We start from the raw sequence: 22,226 nt of genomic DNA on the forward strand, positions 1-22,226 counted from the left end.
AATTTAGTGATCCAAATTTGACATATATAGGGAGGAATGCAAAGCATTCTTCCAGATTGTCATTAGTATGTATTTCTGCACCAACTTACTCTATCAAACTTCAAAGGACCAAGGTGTCTTATAAACACCAATTTATCACTCAGGGACAATCAAGAAGTATGACTACCATTTTGTAGCATGCATAGGATCAACATCTCCATTCCATTTACATGCATATAATCCTCATCATCATGCCATCTTTGCCATCAAGATCATTATCAACATCATCATTTGCATTGACACATCATACCAAGTGCAGAAATGAAGCACCAAGAAGGTGGACATACACAACACAAAGAAATTGCAACCATCTTCCATGTGTACTCTATATAAGTGACAACACCTTCCAACAATCTCCTATCATATCAATCATACAGTCAATGACAATATATCATCATCACTTCTTCAACAAAATCTATCCAACAAATCACCATAGATCATCAATGAAAACACAAACAACTATCAACAAACAAAGATGACATATATATTGTCAAACACCAGGTTGACATCAATGACAACAAATATTGCCAACAAACCATCTAGCTTGATTTAAGAATAGGGGATGCAAGAAATGCCATAAATTCTCCATCCCATCTACACATAGAAAAGAAAATAAAAGAAATGCAACATACCAGAGTTGAATTAGTTGCCACAGATTGAAGAGTAAGACAACACGACCAGAGGATAATATTTGTCCCTGGAGATAGAAATTAAATGATGGGAAATGTCCCATCAATGAGTAAAATGTGTTGGTATTTTGGATATGTTGATATGGTTTTGTCATTGATGTCAACACTTGAGAAATACTTGAAGATCTTTGGTTATGTTCATCAACATGTTCAGTGACTTATGCATAGTCATCAGTATCTGGTTCACCGACAGGTTATATTGTTCACCGACACTTGGAATGACTTGGAGATTACTTGGTTATGTCGAAGACATTGTTTGGACACTTTGTTTTGGTGATTTGTTCATTGGTCTAATCAGGTTTGCATATTTGCTGTTACCGACAAATAGGTCTAGGTTATGGATCGGCAAGCATATCTATTCCAGATCAGCACGACACATCATGAAGATGATTTATTATTATTATAAATGCATTGAGCCGACATCATGCATCGCATATTGATTCATTTTTAATTGATTTTATTGTAATATCTTTTAGTGAGCCGATCTACTCATTTGGTCTTAGGTTTTGGTATAAATTTAAGATCTCATTTGTGAGATTGTAATAATAATAGTGGAAGAGGAATATAAAAAGGTACATATGAATATAAGAAGAGCTATACACATAGACATCATTAAAGATTGAAGGGAGGTTTGAAGAAGGCAAATCAAAGCTTAACCAGTACTGAATCCAGCATATAAAGATGCTATTTTGAGCAGTACATTATCATTGGATTTAACTATCCAATTGTAGTCATTGTGACTCCCATTTTGTGATTGAGTAGTGAGCTCTAGGAAGTTGGCCTTTTTGCATGTGCAGAATCCATATTGTACACAAATAATATCTGCAATAGTATCATTTGATTGTGGGTAAGGTTTCCCGCCGTGGTTTTTCCCCTTATAGGGTTTCCACATACAAATATTTGTGTTATGTGTTGTGGATGTTATTGCCTTTCTGTTTCATGCATTAAACTTTACCGGTATTGTTAATAACCTGATAAAACTATCTACGGACATTAAAGTTTGGTTTACCGACATTAAGAATTAAGTTTGGTTAAGTTAGTTTTGGTTTGTATTTATTGGACAACTGATTCACCCCCCCCCCTCTCAATTGCCTCTGGGACCTAACAAAATGATGGCTTGGTGAAAGCCAAGTAGGTGAAAATTGTGTCACTAAGAGCCATGTAGTCCTCAATACAATAAAGTAGCTCCACATTTAGCATGTTCCAATAGGGATAAACGATGATAAAGGAGCAGCCACCAATAGACACATTGTTTCTTGTTTCCCAACTTTTCCATCTTATGTTTCAAACTAATTAAGGAAAATCATCCCATATCCCCAAGTGATTATTTGCAAGAGAATTAACCATCTCATTAGCTCCCTTTGACAATGTGATAATTTGAATTGATTATATTTTTTAATTAATTATAATGCTTGTTGTAGGAGATAGTTTGACTGCCAAAAGGGTGTGGAAGAATTAGATAGTTCATGATAAAGCTCCATGGAGTCACCCTCAATGTAGAGATTTAAAGCTTAAATTTTGATAGCCATTGAAAGTCCCAATAGGAGAGAAGACAATTATACTATGTTATTTATGGCATGAGGAAGACTTTTGCAGACTGTCTTTATTACCTTCCCATTATGGTCCCTCAAAGCTGCCCCAACCCCCAAAATGTTTGGGTTTCCTTTAGAGGCCCTATCAAAATTTAACTTGATCTAATTTACCAGAGGAGGTGTCCATCTAATCAAGTTTTTATTAATTCTCTTCAAAGCCTGAATTGATATTAGAATAGGAGGGGGTTTTAGGTAAGTCCAAGATTTTAATATTTGGTTGTCCCATGAAGAGAAGACCTTTTTCCTATTTGAATTTTGAATTGAGTAACTTGTGCTAACCTCTAAGATGGACCACTCTATTCCAAAAATAACTTGTTGAAGATTCTATTATTTCTTTCAAGACAAACATTTCATATTACAATAGAAGGGCTGATATGCCAAAGACATTAATAGGATGATGACTTAAATAGAATGGGTCGACTTTGAAAATGTTGAATTAAAGTGACAGGTAAAAGGAATTCCCAAATCAATTTCTATTGTAACCATATTAGGATGTTTTGATCAAAGTTCACACTGCAACAATAAATGATCGATGCTCTCATAAGTTTTATTATACATGATACATTTAAATAGGGGGGTAATACCCAATCTATCCAATCTCATATTGGGGAGAATTTTATCCTTTAAGGCAAGCCAAGTGAAATCCCCGAGCTTAGGAAGGTAGGCCAAATTCCAAACAAGATGGGAAGGCCAATCAGGCATATGTTGTAGTTTGAATAAAGAGGAGTATCTATCTTTAATAGAATATTTAGCAGATTTTGATTTTAATCAAATGATTTCATCATTATAGTCTAAATACTTTTCTCAAGTTTTGTATACAATTTATATTTCATATATGTTGGAAGAGGTAAGAAGCAAAAGGAATTATATGAGGTGTTGTGAGGAGAGGAGTTATGATATATGATGAAATAATCCTTTACTTTTGATCCCCAATCATGTTTAAGAATGAGTTCAATTGGTTTCCAGTCCCCCTTCTACTTAGGGGAGGATGACCATTCCAATCATCATACTAGAAGTTAGCCTTTTGACCATTGTGTACCACACAAGACAAGTGTGGGAGGATGACCTTCTTACAAGATGAGATGAAGTTTTGAAGAGTTGATCCTTTATTTAAGTTTTGCAATGTGAAAATTCCCTCGATCAAAAAAATTCGATACTTATATTTAAAAATCTCTCTCCATCGGGAATTAGGACGAGTATAAATTTTCCAAAACATTTTTCCGCTAAGGCTATGTTTTGAAGATTTAGTTTTCACATTACTAAACCTCCTGATTCTTTTGGAGAACACACTTTACCATGGTAATAAATTTCATAATTATTTTACCATGGTGAATGAATTTTAGTAATTATATTTATTCCTATCAATCACTTCAATTTTATTTTTAGTGTGGTTTTTGTGAGTGATGTTGTCCAAAAGTTTGCACCCTTATTGAGATATCAACTCAACAACCTTGTGAAACATGGAAACAACCTCAAGGTGTGAGACCCTTACAATTGAGGCTATATCTCTAGAGAAGGCCTACTTCCTTTCTAACCTAGATGTAGTGTGTTGAACCAACCCAACACTTAGGAACCCTATTCTAACCTATTCTACCAACTTGCAGAGGAAAAGATGAGAAGGAAATGCAAAAATAAAAGAAAAGGGAGGTGATGCACCTAGATAAGAAGTTGTTTATTCCTACTAGTAGAAGCACACAACATCAAAAAAAGTCACCAAAACATATGTAGATCTCTATTTGTGCTAGTTCCCTAGAAGAGAATGTCCAGGTTAGGACTTATGCTAGAAGGAAAGGATATATTCACAAACAACACCCATAAGTGTAATTAACACAACATATAACTTGGAAACAAGAAGGAAAATACATTTAGACAAGGAGGTAAGACTGATTTACACAAAATGTTTAAATGAGAGAAGAGGGAAAGTAGTGATTTTATTAACGTAGAGGCAAGGCTAGTTTACAGTTGTAGAACATGGATATCTGTAAGAGAAATAAGCAAAGAAGCCTTCAAAAATCTACAAATATTGCCTTTATAGGTAAAACATAACTAAAATAATGTAGTTTTAGTTTAATGAGGACAATCTGGGAGTGATCAGATCAAAGATCTAATCTTGGCATGTATCTTTAGTCCTTTTGAGGTGAAAGGTGGATTCTACAAATGAAAAAGTGATTGGAGAAGGATAACTTGTATAATATTAGTGGTTTTGGGTCTTTATGATGTCATTTTGTCAGAGAAAGGGACACTTCCAAGAAATAATGTTGAGAATGGGTGTCTAAAACTTACTGGTTGAAACCTCAATCAGGTGGCGTTTGGTTTCTGTTTAAGCAGTTCGGTGTGAAAAACTATCGTGTTGTCGATCAGCTCCAAAGGCGGTTGAATGCTTTTGTGTTATATATACAAGTGGAGATGCAATGAGTTTGATAAGACTTATAGAAGTCTTGGCAACATCGAACGTTGAAGTCTATTTAGTATCGGGCAAAAGCGTTATTAGGAGAACTTAAGTTTTTGGTAGCCAAAGTCTTTTTTTCTGTTTGATGAGATCTTTCCGATAACACTGTTTAATATTAGGTGAAAGTACTATTGGTAGAAGTTAAGTTTTCAAAAAAACCATTTTAATGCCAATGTTCCATTTTATGGCGATAAGACGATATGAGACTTGTGAGGGGCCCATGGACACAACACTATTGAGGATCAAAGATTAGGTGGAGCAAAGCTTGATGACAATGAATGTTCTACACTTCCATCAGGTGGCGATATGCCAATAAGCTTTGAGATGGTCTTGTTGAGGACCAAAGCTGAATTGGTTTTACCTGCTGAGTTGGAAGCCGATGGTTGGTCCATGTTGGAACATGTGCTGATTGTCTTTGGGATTTAGTAGGGACCACGTTTAACTGGTTGTAACCTGCTGAATTGGATGTTGATAATTGGTCCAAGCTGAAGTCTATTTTCGACAATTGTAAAGTCCGATGGTTGGAGTCACGAGGAAACTAAATCGAACCGTTTTTCTTGACAAAGGTATAAACGTCTGAGGAAATGGTTGTAGACCAGTTGAGAGTTGTGTGAGAGAGAGAGAGAGCATGGTGGGTTGTAATTATGTTGAATTGTAGATAATCCATGTATGTGGTCTATGGGTTGAATTTTGTCTATAGGTTGATCGCTGCCAGAAGAGAGACTGTGAATATACACTTGAGAGTATAATATATAACTTGTATGTAATTGAATTATTATTGTAATACAAGTGATTATTTCTTTGGTGGTGGGTTTTTTACCCGTAAGGGTTTTCCCATGTATAATTTTGTGTTTTTTATGTGTGTGAATCTTGTTCTACTCTGCTCTATTATTTTGGAAATGTGCATCTTAATGACTGTAATTTGAAATTGAAAGTCATCCTTTCTTCTCTTCCCTTTGAATTAACACTATGGAAGGCATATTCTGCGTTGTGATTTCCTAACATGTGGTATCAAAGCCTGGACTATTGTGTTATCCTTGTGGGTAGGACATGTTTTTTGTGTTAATTCTATTGTGGGAGTTTTGCAGAGTACTGTTGATTACAGATTGAGATGGCAAGAACATCAACAAGATTAGACATTGAGAAGTTCAATGGTAGCAACTATGAGTTGTGGAAACTCAATATGGAAGACCTGTTGGTGGACAAAGACCTTTGAGTTGTTGTGTTTGGAATTAAACCATCAAGCATGAAGCAAGAGGATTGGGATCTTGCAGATAGGAAAGCCAAAGGGCTTATTAGACTCTGTCTTGCAATTTCTGTTATATTGAATGTTCATGAGGAGAAAACAATAGCTACTCTATGGAAGAAGCTTGCTGATATTTATTAGGGAAATTCTCTGGTGAATAAGTTATTCCTGAGGAAAAAGTTGCACTCATTGAAGATGAATGAAGGGACACCTATAGTAGATCACCTGAATGCTTTCAACATGATTGTTGCACAGTTAACTTTTGTGGGTGTAACAATCAATGACGAGGATCTCTATATGGTTTTTTTGTGTTCCTTGCCTAACACATGGGATCATTTAGTGATGGCCGTTGGAAGTACAACAACCACCTTCAAAATGGAAGTTGTGGTGGCTTCACAACTATCAAAAGAAGCATAGAGGAAATCTTCTAAGATGGTCAAGGATGCTCTGACTGTGTAGGGTGGATCAGAGGACAAAGGCAAGCAGAAGGACAAGAGAGGTCCAAATCCAAGTCATAGGGGAGATCAAAGTCTCTGGAGAATAATTCCAAGGCGAGATGTTGGAATTGTGGGAAGTATGGTCATATCCGAAGGGATTGTGAGGAGAAGGAGAAGAAGAACACTTCTGACACTGAGTCTTCTTAGAGCGATGCTAGTGCCTGCAGTGTTGCCTTGGCAAAATGACATCTCAGTATAGGTGAGTCTTGGTATTGAGTACTTTGGTCATTCTATTGGAGAGATTCATGATGGTGCAGTGTTGCATTTTGGAGCTTAGCATGGATTGATCATGGAGGTGCTCCAGAATACCAAGAGACATGTGGATTTGTTGAAGATCTATTTTCTAGGCCCTGTTCCTTTGGGGTATTACTGGATGAGATAGTTGCAGTTCTACATGCATGTTTTGTGTATAGTGAGAGGAGGTGAGATGCTTTCTCTGCATGAGGATGTTGATACTGATTAGTCACTCATCATTTATGTGGTGGTGCTTGATGGATTCCTAGACTATGGTGCTCGATGTGGACATGATTGGCAAATTGGATCTGTGCTTGATCTAGTGCTTAAGTCGTGTTGTTTGCATGCATATTCTTTTTGAGATATCATTTTGCATGTAAATAATGTGATAATGAGTTTTTATGTAGCTGATTGTATCTAGGAGCTATGCAGTTGTGTTGGCTGATCACCTGTTTAGCTGCAGTGAGATAACTCGATTGCAAATTGTTTATATCCATGAGATTTGATTAAGTGCTTATGCAAACTTGTTTGCTGGCCTTTTCAGTGGTCACTTGTGCATTGGTATGGTTGCTTTGAGATAAGAGGAGGGATGATAAGTGAGTACTTGGATAGTCGTTTATGGGGTCTTGTAGCATGGTGTATTTCCTTGATTTGGAGATCTTGGTTTCACTTGGTGTGACTAGCAATACACTTGTGTGTGTGGACCTGGAAGATTTTTCAAATTTGGGAGATTGTGTGTCATGATGCTCAGAGAGCTTAGTACCACAGATTAGTGAAATATTTAGCAATGATTGCATATTCACCATGGGATGGTGGATTATCTTCTTAGTGTGTAGATGTTTGGAGGACACCTAAGATCCTATTGCTGCAGAAGGGTCTTTCACATTTGTGGGTACACTTGTAGGAGATGATGATCTACATGATCTATTGACATATTGAGTGCTCAAGGAGTCCTTGATTGAGGTGTTGGTCATGCTTGATAGGTGATGTTGGTTTAGAGTATGTTGGTGTTATGTCTTAGTACACTCTTAATACTAGTTTAGAGTCTCGCATGATACATTGCTCTTGAGATAATGGTATGTTCACTTGGAGCATGTGATCTTCTAAGAGAGGATGGTAAGATCACGATGTCTTGATGGGTTCCTCATTCTACAGATTGGAGCTTTGACAGTGGTCTAGTGAGTTCTCTTTGTTTTGGGTGCATTGGTCATATGCCTAAGAACTTCATGGGAATGTAGAGATGCTTTTGGATTTTGGCATGGATTGATCAATTGTTGTTACTCATGGATACGTAGAGACTTAGATGAGACTATAGTTCTCTTGAGATGAGAGATGTATGGTGAGATGGTTACTCTTGATGAGATTTTAGCTAGAAGTCCGAGGAGCCTACATCTTGGTTGGATGTGAATTCAACAAAGACCTATGAGGAGATTGCTCTTGGATGAGTCATGATGACTCGGAAATCTTGGAGGGTCCTTCTCGTTCCCCACTCTTGGCCTACTCAACAATTTATCACTTGAGAGGTTTTTCCCATTCTCTCAGGTGCTTTATGTTTTTCTTTCATAAGTTAGATAGTTCTAGAGGATTCATTGTGAGGGATGGATAGCATATTTATCTCCTTAACATAGGGGATGGTAGTGGGTTGATTTCCCAAAATAGGAAACAAAATAGTTTGATCCTCTTTTGGGGTTGTAAAGGAGATCTTACTTGTCATAGCTAACACTTAGAGGTGTATGTAGAAGAACATGCTACATGTTTATGGTTTGTAGATTTCTCTCTTTGAGTTTTTAGTGATCTTCCTGGATGTTTAGATTCACTTGGCAGTCGATGTGAGGTTCTGTATGGAGTTGTAGTGATCACTAGTTTGTGGTCATATGTTGTCACTTGGGCGATGACACGAAGATTTATGTATCTCTTTCTTTTGTCAAATGTGGAGAACATGGAAGAGCTATGTGATATTTGTTGAGAGAGGTGTTTCTTGTAGTAGTGTCATTTGCAATATTTTCTTATCTTTGTGGATGGTCCTTGGTACTACATGGTTACTTTTCTATGTGTTGTGATTGGTAGACTGTATGTTTTTTTATTCTTTTCAGATTTGGCATTACCCATGGAGTGGGAGTTTCTGGATGTGTTTGGCCTTCATCAACTGGTTTGCACATGAAGCTTGTGGTTGTAGAATATGGGTTGGTTATGCCAGTTGCATGAGTTTACTGATGGTGGATACCTCTATGGTATGTGAGATTGGATTGTTAGCAATTGTTGTGGGTGCTATTTTCAATCCCGTGGGTTATTAGTTGGATGGGAGCAGTCATTTTTGTTGTTGTTCAGTTTTGAATGTTCTGGAGATACCGGTAAATTCTTCGTCAAGTGGGAGAATGTTGAGAATGGGTGTCTCAAACTTATTGATTGAAATCTCAATCAGGCGGCATTTGGTTTCTACAGTAAGTAGTTCGGTGTGAAAAATTGTCATGTTGTCGCCTAGCTCCAAAGGCATCTGAATACTTTTCATGTTGTATATACAGCTGGAGATGCAACGAGTTCGATAAGACTTATAGAAGTCTTGGTGGCGTCGAACGTTGAAGTCTGTTCAGAATTCGACAAAAGTGTTTGTTCACATCAAAACCCCCAGTTTAAGGTTTGCCGTTGGTTTCCCCTGTTTGGTTTGCCTCTTTAGTTTTCCAGCAGTGCAGGGCACGTAGGACAATTGTCGGCCTGACGTTGCTCCCTCGGTCCGTATTTGGTGCCCAGTTTTTGGAGCAGTGCGATAGTGACAAATGGAAAGGCGTGCTGACGAGTTTCTTTTCGGGGCCCACCTTTTAGCGTAGTAAGCGAGCGGTTACCCGCTTTTTGTAATTTTTCTGCTAGCATGTTCGCGGTTAGTAAAATCTTTTCGGTTTGTGGCAGTATGCGAACCATTGTAGGTGAGAGGTAGAATTCCAGAGAACGTTTTGCTGGGTATGATCTTCAGGGCGACATGACATATTTTTCTGTTCAGAGAGGTTATGCCCTTTTGGTGTGTTTTGGGAGTTGTTTTCAGAAGCCGAGTGCTCTATTTATGCTGGTTTTTTCCCTGTTGCAGGGGGTTCAAAACTTTTGAAAAAGAACAATTAAGTTTGCTAAGTAGAGATTTTTTTAGCCTTAAAAACTATTATTGTTTGTTTGAAGAAGGTTATTCAAATTGTGCCTACGGCCTTTATGACACCTCTTTCAATATGGTTTTGATGGTCTTTTCTGTGCTGTTTTGTTAGAGCTCCATTAACTTTGGGAATATATCTAAGATTTTGCCAATTAAACTATGTTTCACACTTGTTATCTAGTAAATGCATGATGAGTATTTCCTTATGTCACCAAGAAATTTGATTGTATCTTTGGTTACGTTCTTGATCCAGACTTGTAGATTATTGAATGGGCTTATGAAAGTCATATTTTTTTTTTGGATTTTGTATGCTCATGTCTTTTAATGATCTAGTGTATCGCCTCAACAGTCTAGTTTCTTTTATTGTTTTAAAGGTATTTCTTTCTTTCCTTTTCCTCAAAACATCAAGGAAGAGCCGACTTCTCAATCCCGAAGGTCATTCAGTGGAACCTGCGCAATCGGTCCCCCACCACTAAATTTACCATAAGGCTGTTTGTTTCTAAGGTAAAATTCAGAGTTAACAGTTCTTTTTATGGCACACCCGGTGGGACCAATTACTTGAACATATATTTCTGAGCTAGTTTATGAGTCATAGGCCTATCACCAGGAGTCAGACAACTTTAAAACCTCACCTTCTTTTTCCTCCATTGGTGACCATCCATTCAGCCACAATTTCACCTTCTCAGGGTTTTCCCACAATCATACATGCTATGATGGCACAAGTTCCTCCCAGAAATTTTGTGACTTGGGATAATGGTAGTCCCCTCATTCCCCCAGTTCCACCCATGGTTTGGGGAGCCATCCCGACAACTGCACTTAAGGCCATTCCTAAATTCACAGGAGAATGTCATAAAACCCCTAGGGAGCATATGCAAGATGTAGCTACTATCTGCACTGTCCATGGCATCACTGAGCAGAACGTAGCTTTGAGGTTGCTCGTAGCATCTTTCAAAGGAAAAGCTTTGGACTGGTTCAAATCCTTTGGCCCTAGTACTATAGGAGATTGGGATCAACTTGGAGATCATTTCTTTCAGAGATTCTCAGATAAAGTTGATAGATCGTCCTTAATGCACCAACTCATTACAATAAAGAGAGCTCCGACCAAAGCATTAACCGATTTTAATTTGAGGTTTCAATGAACCTTGCAGAGGATACCATTGTCTGCTCGTCCTTTGACAAATATGGGTTTTGTATTTTACCTAAAAGCTTTCAATTCTCACATATCGGTGATGATTCAATCTTTAGGAGGTAATACTCTTCCGCAAGCATTTGAAATAGTAGTCCAAGCTGAAAATAACCTTATTGACGCTGGAAAGCTAGCCCCTTGCCCTATAATGCCAATATTCCTTGAAATATCTACCCAAGTGGTGGAGGAGGCCGCTCCCAGTACATCCACTCCACAGTCTATGTACTCATTCCCTACTCCCCAAACCGCTTCTTTGGCTGCTGAAGTTAGTGATATGAAAAATCTCTTGATATCCTTCTCCAATAAAATTGTCAACCTAAAAGGAGCCCAGGTCTTGTCCACCAAGCTCCCTTTTCAGCAAAATTTCCAAGGGAACCATCCTCCGTACCAACATACGAATCATCGTGCTGAAAAACCTCTTCCTCTGAATGGCCAAATAGTCCTAGTCCCCAATCCGTTGTAGGCCATCTACCCAACCATTGGTAGAGAACTGACAGTAGGTTAAAACAACTTGGCGGACGACACCAACTCTTGGTGTTTCCCATGCAACAATGCTCATACTTTGAGGAATTGCCCGAGGGGGAATTTGCAACAGAAGGTTGCAGAACAAAGGAACTCAGGCATGACGCCGGATGAGTCTGCATATACATCTCCGGGTATGGACAATGCAGCTTTTGTTTCTTAGATGCAAGGGATGTCATTACAACAAGAAGCAGAGATCGCCCCTGACCATGCACTTTTTTCATGGATGGAGGACAAGGATGCAGTATTGACCAATGGTGTAATCACCCCAAAGGATGGAGCCCCTCTTGTGCACTCAGATTACAATCTTCTCTCTAAAAGGCGTTTGACTGGGGAAGACACAGACAATATGAGATTAGTGCCCGTGGATAGGCCCCTGGAACCACCAATCATCAATTCTACCTATCCAAGGAAAGAGATCATCCCTTAGAAGCCGAAGGAGCCAAAGGTCCTCACGCCTCAGGTGCTAGATGTCATTGAACAGTTGAAGAAAGCTCTAGCTCATGTCTCTCTATGGGATCTCCTGAGTATCCTAGAGCAAAAGAATATACTAAGAGAGGCATTGTCTCGAGACCAAAAGGATGCAAGTGTGATAGCTCCACCATCCCTTCAGACTGACGGAATGGGTCCCCGACTAGCAGCTGGTAAAGCGCGCTCCCTGACCGTATTGACAAATGAAAGTTCTGAACCCCCTACTGCCCAAGGAGAAGGTAAGCCTAAGCCAAATCCTTTTTACCTTACCCTTATAGTTGGAGATAAAATTTTGCACAACTCCATGATAGATCCTGGGGCTAGCACTACTGTCATGCTTAAGCAAATTGTCGAGGTGCTAAACATCAGGTATGATCCTTTGAATAAAGGAGTCATGTAGCTCAATGGGAACAGGGTTCAGATGGTAGGTCTCATCAAAATCCTCCCCTTAACATATTTGCATGTCCAAGTTTAACAATATCCTAAGAAGTAGTAGTCATTAATATCCTCCCTGTCTTTGGACTCTGTCTTTCTTGATATTTTACTGCTAAAATAGGAGGCTATATGTCCCTAGATTGGTCCCATCTTATCCTCTGTACCTGACATGGTGCCAAGATGAAAATCCTTTCAGAACCCCTCCACGCGGAGCACATAGTTGACCAAGAGTTGATTAATTTTGAGCCTACCCACACCTCTATATCCAATGATGAACGAAAGGTGGTAGAGCTTTTAGAAGGCGAAGAAGTAATAGGAGAGATTTCACTTGAGCAAGAAGCTTTCCTAAATGAGTTCATAGATTCAGACCCCTTCTCTAATTACCATTACACTGACCTGGGTACCTATTGCATTTTTGAAGAAAATCAGATCATCCCAAAGCTCACCAAGGATCCGTTCTCTGAAGATCAACTGTCTTCGGCACTATGGACCCTACACTTCAACGATGCTAAATGCAAAATGGGCTCCGGAGCCGGAGTTTGTCTCACCCCTCCTTTGGGCAATCAAATCCAAAAGCCTTTCCGGTTGTAGTTTGCATGCTCAAATAATGAAGCAGAGTATGAGGGGCTGATTCAAGGTTTGAACATGGCAGAAAAGATGGGCATTAAAAAATTGAAAGTCCTTGGCAATTATGAGCTAGTAGTTCACCAAGTTCGAGGGATATCCAGTGCTAAGCATGTCCGCATGAGGTCTTACCACGCTAGAGTGTGGGATCTAATAGAAAGTTTTGATGCTTTTGATATCATAAGCATTCCCTGAAAACTAAATACCATAGCAGATCACATGGCCACCATAGGAGCACATTTTGATCCTGCTGTGGAATTCCTAACCAGCTCCCAAGAAGTCAACGTGGTGGTCCACCCGGCTATTCTCGATAATGATACATATTGGCAAGTGTTCGAAAGTGATGAACAGATTGCTTTGTTCATCCAAAGCTTGGGAGAATTTGCTGACCAACTGCAACCTAAGATAAAAGCAGTTTACGGGGATCAGGTCGTTCAGTTAAAATCCAATAAGATCCCTAATGGTTTGATCAGCTTGGAGAACTTGTTTGACCACGAGGATACTAAAAAGGATAAGCGGAAGCTCACAACAAATAAAGAAGATTACGCCAAGATGTCAGTCAACAACGGAAGAATTCTCAAGGTAGGAAAAGGTGTCTCTTCCGCAGACAAAAAGAAGATGGCCCGATACTATGATGAATATGAAGGTGTCATGGCTTGGTCTTATGAGGACTTAAAGGGTTACGATCCTAACATCATCCAACATACCATCAAGCTCGCAAATGAGGCTAAGCCGGTCCAGCAGAAGAAAAGACCAGTCAACCCAAAAATTGAATCCCTCATGGCTCAAGAGTTGAAAAAGCTGATCGAATCAAGGATTATTTACCCTATAAAGCACAATACATGGGTGTCCAATTTGGTCCCCATTAGGAAGAAAAATGGGGATATCTGGCTTTGTGTAGACTTTCGAGATTTGAATCGAGCATCGCTCAAGGACCACTATCCCCTGCCATCAATGGAACAATTACCGAGCACAGTGGCCGGATAAAAAATGTTCTCAATGCTTGACGGTTTCTCAGGATATAACCAGGTAAGTGTGAAAGTGGAGGACCAACACAAGATGACTTTCACTACTATGTGGGGAACGTTTGCATACCAGAAGATGCCTTTTGGCTTGTCAAATGCCGGAGCAACTTTTCAAAGGGCCATGGATTTTTCTTTCAAAGAGCTAATTAATAAGATCATCTTAATATACCTAGATGACTTGACCATGTTTTCCAAACACTGGGAGGATCATTTTGATCATCTCGAGTTAGTCCTCCAAAAATGTCTTGAATTTGGGATCTCCTTGAACCCAAAGAAATTTATCTTTGGGGTTCCTCAAGGTAAATTACTTGGGCATATAGTTTCAAAAGAGGGTGTCTCCATTGATCTAGACCAGGTCAAGGCTATTAAAGACCTTCCCCTTCCGGTCAACAAAAAAGGAGTCAAATCCTTTTTAGGAAAAGTTAATTTTGTTAGTCATTTTATCTCTGACTTTGCTGGAATAATAAGACCCATCACTCTCATGCTAAAAAAAGATATACATTTCAAATGGACTACTGAAGCTAAAAAAGATTTTGATGAAATAAAAAATGCCATCTGTTCCGCTCCCGTATTGTCTAACCCAGACATGTCTAAGGATTTCATGATGTACATTTATTTTGGTTAGCATAGCATCGGCATGGTTCTAACCCAAAAAGACACCCAAAGAGGAGGAGAGCGTCCCATAGCTTTCCATTCAAAAACTCTTAAGGATTATGAGGTTCAATACAACTTTGTTGAAAAACAGGCCTTAGCCGCCGTAAAAGGACTAAAAAAATTTAGGCATTTCATTGCCTGTAATAAAATCACGGTGTATGTAACCCATCCCGCAGTAAGGCAATACATCATGGAGGGCGACATCACTGAAAAGAGGGCAAATTGGATCACTAAGATTCTAGAATATGATGTCAATATCAAGCCAACAAAGCTTGTTTGTGGGAGAAGCCTGTGTGAATATATAGTGCAGGACTCTGAACCCCGTGGTGATGAAGCGACCGTAGAGGAAATGGTTATGTTTGTGCCCAATGTTCCTAGTGACAGTTGGATTGACAAAAAGAAGCATTTTATGAAGACTGGGATCTTTCCCAAAAATCTTCCCTCAGCTAAGAAGAGGTTCTACAGACTCCAAAATAGCGGTTTCCGCTTAATAGATGGAACTCTTTTCAAAAGGAATTTTGATGGAATTTTGCTTCGCTGTGTGGACCAGAACCAAGTTGATAAAATCCTACATGAGTTTCACTATGACTCCTCAGGAGGCCACTTCTTCGCACCCACAACTGCTATCAAGATTACCCAAGCTGGATATTTTTGGCCGTCCATGTTCAAAGATACACACAATTTAGTAAAGGGATGCAAAGAGTGCCAATATTACATAGGAAGAGGTAAGAAAGCTACAATGCCACTCAGGCCCGTGTCAGTGGAAGAGCCTTTCGCTCAATGGGGCCTTGATTTTATTGGAATGATCAACTCCCCAAGTTCAGTTGGACATAAGTGGATCCTGACTACTATTGATTATTTCACCAGATGGTCTGAAGCCGTCCCTTTGTGGAATTCATCTGAAAGCGAGGTGTTGGATTTCCTAGAAGATCTGATGTGCCGGTACAGTCCCCCAAAAACTGTTATATCAGACAATGTGTACGCATTCACAGGCCCATGAATTACCCAATTTTCCCTCAGTAGAGGAATTTATCTCAAAACCTCTTCCAACTACTACCCTCAAGGGAATGGACTTGCCGAATCTACTAACAAGAACCTGATCAGACTTATCAAAAAGATAGGTTTTGAATACAAGAAAGAGTGGCACCACCACCTGAGAAGCACACTATGGGCAGAATGCATAACGCCTAAACAGATTCTAAAAAACTCCCCGTACAAGCTGGTATACGAAAAAGATGCACATTTCCCCACGTCACTAGAGATCCCGACATTGCAATTACTAAATTCAATGGAGGTTGCAGAAAATGACCCCATGGCCGTAAGGTTGGAAGAGATTATGGAGCTAGAGGAAGCGAGGGAGGCAGCTTTTACGGCTCTCCAAGACAAATAGGAAGTCGTCAAGAGATAGTTTGACAACAAAAAGAGTTCTAATTTGATTTTCGCCCTCAAAGACCTTGTATTGAAAAATAACGAGAGGATGGCGAAACCCGACTAGCACGCCAAGTTCGACGACCTATGAGAGGGACCTTTCTGCATTATAAGTTGCAAAGGTTTCAATGCTTTCGAGTTAGAAGACATGAATGGGGACCCCCTCTCCATCCCGGTTAATGGTTTCCACCTCAAACCTTTTCATTAAGGGTTCCTTGCCCTTTTTAAGGTATATAATGTATATCATGTTCATAATGTATATAATGCCTATTTAATTATTTATTTCCAGTTAGAATCAAGCAAACAGATGAAGAAAAAGAGAAGTTAGATAAAGGAGAAGAGCAAAAACAAAAGAAATCAATTATATTAAGAGATTCTTATATTTTCGTTACAAAATGAGTAGGCTCTTGGTCTCTCCTTTTTCTACAATCTTTTGGTCCAAGTCCAGGTCTACAGTTCATTACTGCTACAGTGGCTCTCCTCAGTCCCTCCCTCGTCAATATCAAAGTTTTCTTCTTCCCCCAACCACTCCGAGTCAAAGGAGCTCTTGAGCTCCTCGGGCATGAAAATGACAACCAAGTTTGGCTGTTGGTCTAGCATTAAGATTCTCGGGAAGATATAGTCTCTGAATCCAGTATACGAGTCTGTGCCTTCTGGAATTGGGATTATCAAATGGACACGTAGAAGAAATTCTGCGGCAAGTTCGACGCGGTACCGATGAGAAGACAACATCATTGTTTTCAACCCATTGATGAGTGGATGCCAAGCCACCTCCTCATTGAGTGTGATGAACCGCTCCAAGTCAGACACCATAGGGAGCCCTCAGAAGGGTACATAGTATGCAACTACATTCTCCAGTCTACCCAAGTAATCCTCGGGAAAAAGAGCCTGAGTCAGTTGCATCACTAGCACCCCAAACTGACCACAATCTAGCAGAGAGGCTATGAATCACGAGCAGATGTTCGTATTCACTCGATATCGGTCTAGGTTACCAACAAAATCCTCTCCAAGTATCCATTTAATGGCGGCTATTATTAAAGGGTTCTTCCTACGCGTCATCTCCTGCAATCTTCGGTCTGAAATATTTCCCAAGAAAGCGACCTGTGTTTTCTTGCTGACGAGCCTAATAGGAGTATCCATTTATTCAGAAGCTCCACCGTTAAAGCTTGCATTATGGTAAAAGAATGTCTGGAAAGACATATTTATAGTAGAATTTCGGTAGATGGATGACCAATGATCAGAGCTCATGCCTTCCCAATTTCAATGTTTCTGTCATGTCTCCATTAATTCGCGTCATGCGAATGGGATTGTCTTTGGGGTACCGGGGTCTTGTCAGTTACCTCAAGGAAAAAAATGGAGGTGAGCAAGGAGCCATGCATACATTCAGGTATGTCACGCTTTAAATATTAGGTTCTGCCGACTGTTTCAGCCCGTGTGATCATTATTTCTGATCGATCCCCTTGATCAAAGAAAAGATTTGCCTGAGGAACGTCCCTTGAGTAATGTCGAATTAGTGAGAGGTTTTCTAGGGAAGTGGGAATGACGGTGCCCTTCATCTGTGGGGGTTTATTGCAGCAACTATTTGAGCTAGCGTGCGTGTAAGTAGGTCCTTGCCATTAAGCACTTGGATTTTGTGAAAATCAAGGCACGTTATGCATTTAAAGCTCTAAGTTTTTCCCTCCTATCGGTCTATTTTTTTTGTTTTTGAAGAATGAGGGAAAAGAAAGACGAGCAAGGTTTTATCTCCCATCTTTAGTTTTTCCAGGAGAAGGAAGGAAAGTTTTCTACCTATAATAGATTCTGAGGCCGCGTCCGCAAGTGCTATTCCCAGAGGATTTTGGGTTAATGTTTTCGAAGAACTATCTTATTCCGCATGCTATCCCTCCAAAGAAGGAGTATCCAAAGATGAAGGCCAAGGTTAAAATGACAACCTAGAATGCGTCTGTTGTTCTGGATTCTTTTGAAAATATTTTCGAGCCCAAAATCCGTAAGCAGCCCAAGAACCTCAAGAGAGGCTGCTTGCTCAAGGATGCTGCATCACAAAAATGATCCTCAATCTGTGGCAGTGCATTTCTGGAAAAGTGGTGCTCCTCAATCCTTGGTTCCCGCAGTCCCATACTGCCCTGAGCTCATAGCAGCTTGTGCGAAGGTTTTTGATCCCACCTCGTGCTCTGTTAGCAGCTCCCTCCTGAGATTGGTCATTTCTCTAGAAGCTATTAGGGAGATGTTGTGCTTCCTAATTTTTGAAATAATAGAGGTTTTCTCAGAAAGATCCATGGAGGAGTTCTGGAGCACCAAGAGAGATGCTTTGACTTTCTGTCAAAATACCCTCAATCGAAGTCTGTCGGCTGGACTTTCGAAGTTTCCTTTGTCCTACAACGACCTAAAGAAAAATGACCTCAAAGATATCTTGTCTACCCTGGCATGGCTGTGTGGTCATGACAACGATCGAGATATCACAGCTTCCATGATGGGTTTTCTCTTCAAATGTAGGAAGAAAAGGGAGTCTTTTCACTTTGACTTCTCTGTAACTATTTTTTTTTTTTAATGGTAAGACCTATCAGTACGGGGATAACACCCTTGTATTGCATAAAAGAAACTATTACATGAGATTTTACTGCCTACTGGCAGGTCCATACAAACACTGCTATCTGTAGTGAATAAAACTATCTAAAGAAACTATTACATGAGATTTTACTGCTATGGCATACTTGGTTATGCCTCTTACTGATCCCCATTAAGGGTCTGCATGATCACCCCAGCATATTCTCTGATGCTGATTACACTGGCAGTGGCTCCAGCCGAGAACCACCATGTTTCTGAGTTAGTTACTCTACGAAAAGGGCCATATTCCCGTTCTGCACACCTCACCTAAACACCTCCCACAGATTTTCCCCAAATATTCTCATCAACTCTTTTAACTCTTCCCTTTCAACACATTTGCGCTCTGCCCTACTTATCTCACTTGCATCTGATTCATTGCTCTCCTCATTATCACTCTCCTCTTCTTCTTCTTCAGAGTCCGATGGCAAGAAGTAACTCGGCTGGAAATAAGTCTTGAGAATGCTAATCCATTCATTCTCTGGCAGACTTAGGATGGTGTCTGCAATACTGTTACCATTGACAGGCTTGATGAAACCACTCAGAATCTTCACTGCTCTTTCCTTGCACTCAATGATGTCGACCAATGGCATGAGCACAACTTCATAAACCATGGCATCGCACCAGTGATGATCAAAGTTGAGTGTGATCCCCACTAGTCCTTTGATTGCATCATAAACATAGGTTTCAGTGACAAATAAGTTGCGAAGCTGCACATCTAGTGTTTCTTCACAGTTCATGCATCCAATGTTACCAAAGTAGGCCATGGTTAAGTCTTAGTCCTGCTCGAGCACTATCCAAGAAGTGAATTCCTTCAAAGTGCCTTACTTAACCATGCATTCAGCTCTTGCAAAGGCCCATAAAAAGACTTACAAACTCTAGAAGATTCTTCCAACCTAATCTAGATCCCACAGTCTGCAAGAATTTGCCATTCCGTCACATCTGCCTATCCTCTGTAAATCGGACCACCGTTGCTACATCTTTCGAGGGGTTGGCCTGTTCTTGGTGCAATAATTCTGTCATTTGTCCTTCAACCGTAGGTCTAGTTCAAGGGTCATCATCCCACTCCATCGCATTTCTTTATTGATAGATCTTTTTTGCACAAGTCCGTAATCTCTGAACTCAGAGACTTGGAATCAACTGTCACTTCTGCAGCCTGTGAATTGACTCCTAAATTTGCTAATAGGTCTGCTACTCGATTTCCCTCCCCGTGAATATGTGTTATTTCATATGGCTCAATTTCTTGGAGTAATAATTGAATCCGAGGCAACCCTTTAGCGAGTTTCCAATTAAGTAACCTACCAATAGTCACCCCATTTATAATTATCTGAGAATCTCCTTCAATTTATACATTAGTTAAACCTTTTTCTTTGCAGAGAACCCACCCAGCCTCAAGTGCTCTTATTTTTGCTTCATTGTTGGTAGCACAACCAATATGGCCATATGTACCACTCACCATATTCCCTTCCTCATTTCGAATGACTGCTCCAAAACTGGCCTGTCCCGGATTACCTCTGCGGGCCCCATCAAAATTAAGTTTAACCCAATCTCTATGCGGCTTCTCCCATCTGACCTCTTTCCTGTTGATTCTTTTCTTGGGATGATGGAATAAAGCATTGTTGAAAGACCAATTCCTTTCCATTTCCATGTCCCAATCATTGAATTTGAATTTTCTGATATTTCTTGACTTACCACAAATGACTTCTTCTATGCCTGTCTTAAGATTGTCCATGACTATTTCTACTGGCTTGGCCAATTCTTTGAATATTCATTTATTTCCATCTTTCCAGATATACCAAACAATCATTGCTGGACCAATCATGCATAGGACGCCCCCATTTTGACTAACTAGATCTAGGCCATGCAACAAGGAAGTCTTTAGAGTCATACTTCTGGCTGTAAATAGGCTAACCATTCCAAGGAACCAATCCCAACACCTCTAAGAAAACCTGCAATTAAAAAGTAGATGGTACACTGTTTCTTCCCCATTGTTACATAACACACACCATCATGGCCCTTGTATACCTATTATTTTCAGCCTATCACCAGTGAGTATCCTCCCATTTGGCACAACCCATAAGAAAGCCCCTACTTTGGGCAGAACCCATTTGTTCTAGCATAACTTACTGGGCCAGTCCGGATTGAGGACTTTGTGCCTTTGGATTTCATAGCCCAGTCTAACACTGTACTCCCTTGACTTTGCTACACACTAGAATAAACTGTCCTCTTCATCTGACACTAATATTGATCTGCTGTTAAGTAATTCTTTTAGTTTTTGGCACAATTGCGTACTACCAATAGTTACCCTTTTCCAAGTCCTCATACCATGAGGCTCAATAATCTCAAAATAGTTGCCAACTTGCATTCCAAAAGTGGCTTCGATGGTGTTGACCCAATCCTGATTTTCGAAGCACTCAGCTAATGGCAGCTCCCCCTCCCATGAGTCCCGCCAAAACTTGGGCCTATTGCCTTTGCCAATCTTCTGAGAGATGTGATTCATTAATATGCCCCTGCTGTCCCAAAGAAAATTCGAAGTGGGCAAGCCCTTGACTGCGTCTGCAATTGTAAAGATACGCTTTGAGTCATCTGAGTCCAAATACTTTTTCTGAAAGATCCCGCACCATAATTTATTGGGGCATTTGTACATTTTCCAAGACAGCTTCGCTCTAAGTGCCAAATTCTGCATACTCATTTTTCTCAACTCTGCACCTCCATCCTCTTTCCGCATGCACATTGTATTCCAGTTAATCAAAGGTATCTTCTTATGATCCTTGGCCCCATCCCAAACAAACTTTTTTAGAAACCCATCTAATTTCGCTCCCACCGAACTGGGCATTTGAAAGCATTGCATACTATAGATTGGAACTACTGATAGCATTGATTTAATCATTAATAGCCGTCTAGCTTGAGTAAGCCATCTATTCTTCCATTGCCCCGATTTAGTCTTACAAGAATTAAGTACATCCTCCCAAATATGTGATTGTCTACAACCCATGTTAATTTTGATCCCAAGATATTTGAGGGGCAGATCAACAGTTTTTAATCTAAGCAATTGCGAAATGTGGTTCTGTAACAATCTTTCTGTATTAAAAAAGAAAATCTGTGACATCCATATTCATTGCCTGGCTTGACAGCTTCGAGTATTCCTCTAATACCTCTCTAATTCCTTTGGCTTCTTTCACTGTTTCTTCATCAAACAAAATAGTGTCATCCGCAAACTGAGAATGGGTAATGGGCTCTATCAATCTATGAACTTGTATACCTTTCCAATGACAGACAGATTGCTTGGTTTTGATTATATTACTAAGGACTTCTGCCATGAGAACAAAGAGGGCTGGAGATAAAGGATCCCCTTGCCTCAATCCATTGGTAGCTTTGAAGAAGCCACAAACTGCACC

This window comes from Cryptomeria japonica, chromosome 6 (assembly GCF_030272615.1).
Source record: "Cryptomeria japonica chromosome 6, Sugi_1.0, whole genome shotgun sequence".
NCBI classification, from domain to species: domain Eukaryota; kingdom Viridiplantae; phylum Streptophyta; class Pinopsida; order Cupressales; family Cupressaceae; genus Cryptomeria; species Cryptomeria japonica.